The sequence below is a fragment of the Theropithecus gelada genome, chromosome X, assembly GCF_003255815.1.
Source record: "Theropithecus gelada isolate Dixy chromosome X, Tgel_1.0, whole genome shotgun sequence".
In the NCBI taxonomy this organism is placed as follows: domain Eukaryota; kingdom Metazoa; phylum Chordata; class Mammalia; order Primates; family Cercopithecidae; genus Theropithecus; species Theropithecus gelada.
Window position 1 is genome coordinate 64,219,151 of NC_037689.1, and position 7,516 is coordinate 64,226,666.

The 7,516-nt window shown below is 36.3% G+C and overlaps 1 pseudogene across 1 annotated transcript; it reads right to left on the reverse strand.

Moving 5' to 3' along the window:
• Positions 1-1,122: 1,122 nt before the first annotated feature.
• Positions 1,123-1,558, reverse strand: LOC112616334 (annotated as a pseudogene). The gene has a single exon (XR_003117613.1). The product of XR_003117613.1 is annotated as a c-Myc-binding protein pseudogene (transcript).
• Between the last annotated feature and the right edge of the window lie 5,958 nt (positions 1,559-7,516).

Below are 7,516 nucleotides of genomic sequence, written 5' to 3' on the forward strand. Positions count from 1 at the left end.
AAAGGCAGGGTTGTCATGGTTACCCTAATGGACAGCAAAGTAAAAGCAGCAATCAGAATAGTCTGACTGATGTACACCTATGTCATTGGCTAGTCAATCACGATATTTGAAAAGTGAAATAGAAAGGAAGCCTACTATCTTCTCACCTGATTTATATAAGAAGGAAAGTTGTAGGTTAATTGAACAAAAGTCTAACTTGAATCATTAAAGTGTTGAATCACAGCCCCTCAATCAGTTTCCAGAACTGGGCCAGTTTACAGACCCAGAATCCCTTATAGAATTAAAAGGTTATATCTTCTCCAGGAAGGACCCTGATACACTATAATTTATGTTGTTAATATTTCTCTAAACCTTCCCTATCAGGACTCAATATTTCAGCAGCAGAGATCAACACTGAATTCTCAATATACCTCCATTTCCCAGAGTGATCAGCCAATGGTACCTAGTAACATGTCGATTACATTAGGCCACCTCAGTCATGGAAAGGGAAATATTTTGTTCATATTGGAATAGGCATTTACTACAGTTTATAATTTGCCTTTCCTGCGTGCAATGCTTTTGTCTAAACTACCATCTGTGGGCTTATAGAATGTTTGACCCACCATTATAACATTCCACACAGCATTGCCTCTTATAAAGAAACTCACTTCCTGAGGACTCTGTTCTGTTCCATTGGTCTATATCTCTGTTTTGGTACCAGTACCATGCTGTTTTGGTTACTGTAGCCTTGTAGTATAGTTTGAAGTCAGGTAGCGTGATTGGGAGTTATACCTGATGTAAATGACGAGTTGATGGGTGCTGACGAGTTGATGGGTGCAGCACACCAACATGGCACAAGTATACATATGTAACAAACCTGCACGTTATGCACATGTACCCTAGAACTTAAAGTATAATAATAATAATAAAAAAAAGAGAAAAAAAAAAAACTCACTTCATAGAAAACGAACAGTGACAATAGGCCCATGTTATTCACCATCCTGAAGCAGCTAGCTTGATAAAATAGATAAGTGTCCTTTTGAAGACACAGTTACAGTACCAGCTGGGTATGAAGACTTTGCAGGGGTGGGGCAAGGTTTTCCAGAAGGCTTTATATGTTCTCCATCAGTTCTATAGCATCTGTTCAGAAAAGATTATATACTATACAAACTATTCAAGTCATACAAAACCATTTTTCATTGTCTTTTCAACTGAGAAGAATACTATTCCGCACGCTTCTTCTCCTGAGGTGGTTCATACTGAGCAAGCTTTGCTTTCAGTTTTTTATTTACTTCTACAGTAGCTTCAGATTTCTCTTTCATTTCCGTCAGTTCTAGGCGAAGCAGCTCTATTTCTGGATTCTCTGGGGTAGCAGCTCCTAAGCGATGCTTTAAAAAATCCAAAGCACTGTTAGGTTTCTCTGGTTCTTTATATAAGGCTACCAACACCTTGGTCAGCGTGTCCAGCACCCTCAACTTCTCCAAGTACCTCTGGAACTGCTCACGCTTCGAGTCGGCGGCTTTGTAATAGGCCATAGTGACAGCGGCAGCGGCGTAGCTGGCGCCGACACCGAGAATTGAGGGTTTTAATTGTCATGAGTATTTTCTTAGGTTTTTAAGAATGCATTTGTGTGTGTGTATGTTCATGTGCATATACACAGCAAATATATGTGTTTTCATCCCTCTCTTTTGTCTTATCATGTAACATAAGATGAATATACTTTATGTAAAAGTTTCTAAGTGTTGTTCATTTTACATCATAACATTTAAGCTAAGGAATATCAGGAAAAGTAAACATCACTCAAATATTTTACCTCTTCTTCTGGGGAAGAAGTTAGTGCATTTTTCAATATATTCAGAATAATTGCACTATGTTAGGCAGAATTATGATATTGTTATTGTCTTTATTTGAAGATTAAATATGGTTTGAGGTGGATATGGGTATCAAGTTGACAAAGGGTAGACTTCTAATAGTTAATTTTATGTGTCAACTTGACATGGCCATGAATGTTCAGATACGTGGTTAAAAACTTTTTTCGTGTTTAATAGTGTTTCTGTAAAGTGATTAGCATTTGAATTGATGAACTAAATGAAATACACGGCCCTTCCAAATATGTGTGGGCATCATCCAATCCATTGAGCACCTGAATAGAACAAAAAAAAATGGAGGAAGCTTGGATTATCCTTCCCTCTGCCAGACTGCTTGAGCTACGACATCAATCTGCCACCTTCAGCGCTACTGGTTCCTAAGCCTTCAGATTAGCCTGGAATCTACATCATTGACCCTCCAGCTCTCAGGCCTTTGAGCTATGCCACTGGCTTTCCTGTGTCTACAGCTTGCAAACAGCATATCACAAGATTTCTCAGCCTCTATAATTGTGTGAGATAGTACCTTATAACAAATCCCTCTCTATTAGTTCTGTTTCTCTGAAGAACACTGACGAATACTCTGTGCTTTGAGATTTCAAGGTGTTTCTTTCAACATATTTGCTAGCAGAAAAGGAATTTTAACTGATTATGAGCCTTTTATGGTGGCATTTAATATCCTTCTTTACTGTTCCTATTTTGAATAAGATCATTGCTTTAACGAAACTGTTTCTAACTCCTGAAATAACTATAGGATGTATGTACACTCAAATTTTTTAGGGTAAAGAAAAAATTGCCCACTATAGCATATTGCTTTTCATGACATGAAATCATTCTCTTTCTCTCTCTGCTCCTTCCAAAGCATCTTTCAATGTTTGAGTGTTTTCCTTTTATAGGAAAAGAAAGAGGCTACTTATGAGAAATTATGACACCTACCATACTCCTATTATGTAATCATGCCATCAGAATCTAGCTGTTTTTTAATCTGAATAATGGTACAAAAAAAGTTACACTGCTATTACAGTCATATTAATTATCCCCCTTTTAAAATAAAATGCACACATATTTTTCAAAATATCTTGCACCCCATAGTTCAGACTTTAATGTTCCACTTTTCAAAGTTTTTCAGCTCACCCATCTTCTAGACATCCATATACAAATTCACCTTAGTGTGACTTTTTCATGTTTTTTCACAGAAGTGTAGTTCCATTTTGTTTCAGTTCTATTATTTTGTCTTCCACATTCTTTGCTCACCTTTATCCTATATTGGTTTACCACTCTTGATTGTACTGATACATTTTATTGTCTATGTTTTCAACTAAACTGTGCTCCTTAAGCTCAAAGGAGAATACTTGTTCATCAATTTCTCTAGTTCTTCATAACACACATTTTGATAATTTCATTAAAGATAAATTGTCAAGTTTGAAAGTGAAACTTATAAAAGGACACATATTTTCCCATATAGATATGTCAACCATTACAGTAATACTCAGAGTTCCAAAATATGAACAAAAGCACAATTTGCAATGTTATTTTCTAATCACTTGAGCCCAGAGGGGAAGAATGGAAGGGTTCTCAGGTAAAGAGTAACATTGAAAGTTTCATTTTATTGCCTCATGTATTTGCCAAAATGTCAGGTTTTCTAAAAGGTAAGTTAAAATGGTATATGTGATAAAAGTACTTTCTAGCTACAAAATTTAATGAACAAATATTTAGGATGTCCCCTAATAAAAATCTGGCACTTCACAGGCAGCCCTATCAAACATAGCAGCTACACAGTGTGAAAGAAATGTCCACACAACAAAACTTCCTGACTTGGTTGTAAATCATTGATAAAAAAGAGTGATGTCAGAGCTTGACCTTATGTTACCAATAGTTTAACCAAATAAAAACGGAAAAATCATTATTGTTGTAGTTGTCTAGTAACAGTCTCACAAAGGAAAACTGCTTAATCTCCATTGAATTACTTGGAAAATCTCCACACATTGGGCAAATTTCAACAAAATTTGGGATACAAAGTTAGTTTATTTCAGAAGTCATTTTCCATTGTAGGATGAAGATATGCACTTACAATGTGTTTACAATATATTCATCACAGTTAAACTTTTATTTTTTTAATGTGGAGAATTGAGAAAGGTTTTATATATATATATTTATATATATAGAATATATATATAATATTTATTTATTCAAAGCTCAAGGGGGAGTCAGAATAATTCTGACACATAGTTCAAACTTGAAGTCATATGCTGAAGTTTAATATATATTCATATATAAAATATATAGCGAGATGTATATTCATATCTATCTGTATGCTGGAGCTATGTATAGAGAGAGCTTGGGTGCTTCCAGCTGTATATATAGCTCAAGATATTGGAGACTGGAAGTCCAAGAGTATAATGCTGGCATCTGGTGAGAGGTCATCTTGTCAAAGATGGAAGGCAGAAGTGAGCATGTGAGATAATGAAAAAAAATGGGGCAAACTTATCTTTTTATTAGGAATCCATTCCCATGATAACAGCATTAATCCATTCATGAGAGCAGAACCCTCATAACCTAATCACTTATCAAAGGCTCAACCTCTTAATACCATTACAATGAGGATGAAATTTCCAACACATAAAATTTGAGGGCCACATTGAAACCATAGCATTCCACCCCTGTCATCCAAAATTTTCATTCTTCTCACATTACAAAATAAATGTATTTCATATCAATAATTCCAAAAGTTTGACTCATTCTACTGTTAATTCAAAAGTCAAAAGTTAAAAGTCTTATCTAAATTAGAAATGGGTGATACTCAAAACATGATTCATCCCAAGCCAAAATCTTCCACCTGTGAACCTGTGAAATCAAAACTAGTTATTCATTTTCAAAATACAATGTTGGAATAGGCATAAAATAGACATTCCTTATATAAAGGGGGGAATGTATAAGAAAAATGGGTAACTGGTACCACGTAATTCTAAAACCAAACAGAAGAAATAACATTAAGTCTTAAAGCTGGAGAATAATTTCTGTGGACTACATGTTCTGCTTTCTAGATACACTGGAGTAGAGGTTGGGCTCCCAAGACTTCAGGCAGCCCTGTCTCCTTTGCTTTGCTGGGCTCAGCCTATGCTTCATCTCTTTCAAGTTGGAGTCTCATGCCTGCAGCTTTTCCAGGATAGGGTTGCACGCTGGTGACCTTACAGTGGTCGTGGGAGTAGCCCCACTTCCACTGCTTCATTAGGTAATGTCCTGGTAGAGACTGGTGACTCCACTGCTAAAGCAGGATTCTGTCCTGAACCTCTGGCTATCCTGTACATCCTTTAAATTCTAGATGGAGGTAACTATATCCCCACAGCTCTTACGTTCTGCAAGCCTGCAGACTTAATGCTATATGGATGCTATCAATGATTAAAGCCTGTATCTTCCAAAGCAGCAGCCAGAGTGGCCCCAGTGCTCTCTTGAGCTGCAGGTAGAGAAGTTGAAGAGTACTCAGTGGCATGCAAGGATCAGAGACCTGAGGAAGATCCGGGTAGTGAGTTCAGGGAAGGTGCCCCAGGCCTTCAATGTTCTGGCAATCCTCCCAAACCATTCGTCTCTCCTAGAGCTCTTGGTCTGTGCTGGGAAGGACAATTTTGAAGATATTTGAAATGCTTCTGGGATCTTTCTCCCATTGTCTTGATAAATACTACATGGCTCCTTTCTACTTATAATCTCTTTAGCAAATGGTTGCTTGGCTGCGCACTTACTATTCACTCCTGAATAAGTTTACTCATTATTTGAATTGGCAAGCTGCAAAATTTCCAAGTATTTTCATTTGGTTTCCCTTTTAATTATAAATTTGATTTTTAATTCATTTTTTTAGATCTCACTGTATATGATTAAAAGTAGCCATGAAGCAGCCTAAATTGTTGCTGTTTAGATATTTCTCCTGCCAGATACCCTAGTTCATCAATCTTAAGGTCTGCCTTTCAGAAAGTTCTCAGGCATGGACACAATTCAGCAAGGTCATTTCTACTGAATAACAAAGAGGACCTTTATTCTAATTTCCAATACCTTGTTCCTCATTTACGTTTGAGACATGATAAGAATTGCCTTTACCATCTATATTTCTACTTACATTCTGGTCACAACCACTCAAGTAATTCCGAAGTAGATTTCGGCTTTCACTAGTTCTGAGGTTCTCTTGTGAGCCCTCCCCAGAATCATCCTTAATACTCTGTTCATTGCAATACAAGCTTTTCCTAGCCTGCTCCTCAAAATTCTTTCAACCTCTACCCATTACCCAGCTTCAAAGCCACTTCCACTTTTTCAGGTATTTGATGTAGCAACAGCCCCACTTCTTGGTACCAATTCTCTGTCTTAGTCCATTTTCTGCTTCTATATTAGAATCTCACATACCAGTGATCTGTAAAAAACAGAAGTTTATTTGGCCCATGGTTTTGGAGACCAGAAATTCCAAAGGCATGGGCTGCAATCCAGTGAGGGTTATCCCATGGAGGAAGATAGAATGCAGAACTGAATGTGCAAGACAGAAATAAATGTATCCTTTCACTAGGAACCCACTCCTGTGATAACTAACCCACTTCTAAGATAGCAGCATTAGTCCATTTATAAGAGCAGATCCCTCATAACTTACTTACCTCTTAAAGGCCCAACTTCTTAATACTGTTATAATGGGGATTAAGGTTGCAACACACGACATTTGGGGTATGCATTCAAACCATAGCATGCATTTAGATCAATGATAGATAGATGATTGATAGATAGATAGATAGATAGATAGATAGATAGATAGATAGATAGATAGATGTTTCCCATTAGAATGCCTTTTTATTTGTGCTTTTCCAGATCATTTTAGTTTTACACTAAAGAAATGGTACACAAAGGTAAAGCATAATTGTTAAACACTGCCAACTCTATGCTTATTTTAAGGTTTTATAATTCAAATTATATTATTAACAATTCTTAGAAATGTTGCTATCGATAAGTTTGCCATTTTCTATCTTGGCAGTTAACAAAACTTAGCCACAGCAGATGATTTTTACATAATCCTTATTATAAAATTTTCATAGAATATATACTGAAAATAATCATCCAGCAATTTATGAAATACTAAACTTCATAACGTCTTAAATTATACTAAGTCCTCCAGGCAATGGAACATTTTCATAAACTCTTCAGAGCCCAGGAAAGCAGGACCAGAGATCTCGAGACTAATGTTGACATAAAAAGGTGAAGATATCAATTAGGTTAAGAAGAAGAGGATACAAAGGAGACACAGTGGGATATAGGAGAAATAAGACAATAAAAAGAAGTGATGCTTTATAAAGGTAGAGGCAATCAATGCTCTTGTGATGATAACTGTGGCCAACTTTTTGTTTCAATTTATTTTTGGGGAATGTGGTTTGCTCTGCCATAAGCAGAAGTGACCTTTGGAAATTATTTCTAAAGAGGTTTATTTGTTTTGGCTCTCCTCAAAGTATCTCAGAAAATAATTTGTTTGTAAGTAGTTTCAGACCAGGTGATCCAAAAAGACACGCTGAATAAATGGGGATTTGAGGTTTAGGAGGCAGAAAGTTTACAAAGAGTAGGATAAATAGCGTGTTAAAAATCTGAGACTCTCAATTCTTCTAAAGACACACTGAGAAACAATGTTGAACACGCCTCATAATCATACTACC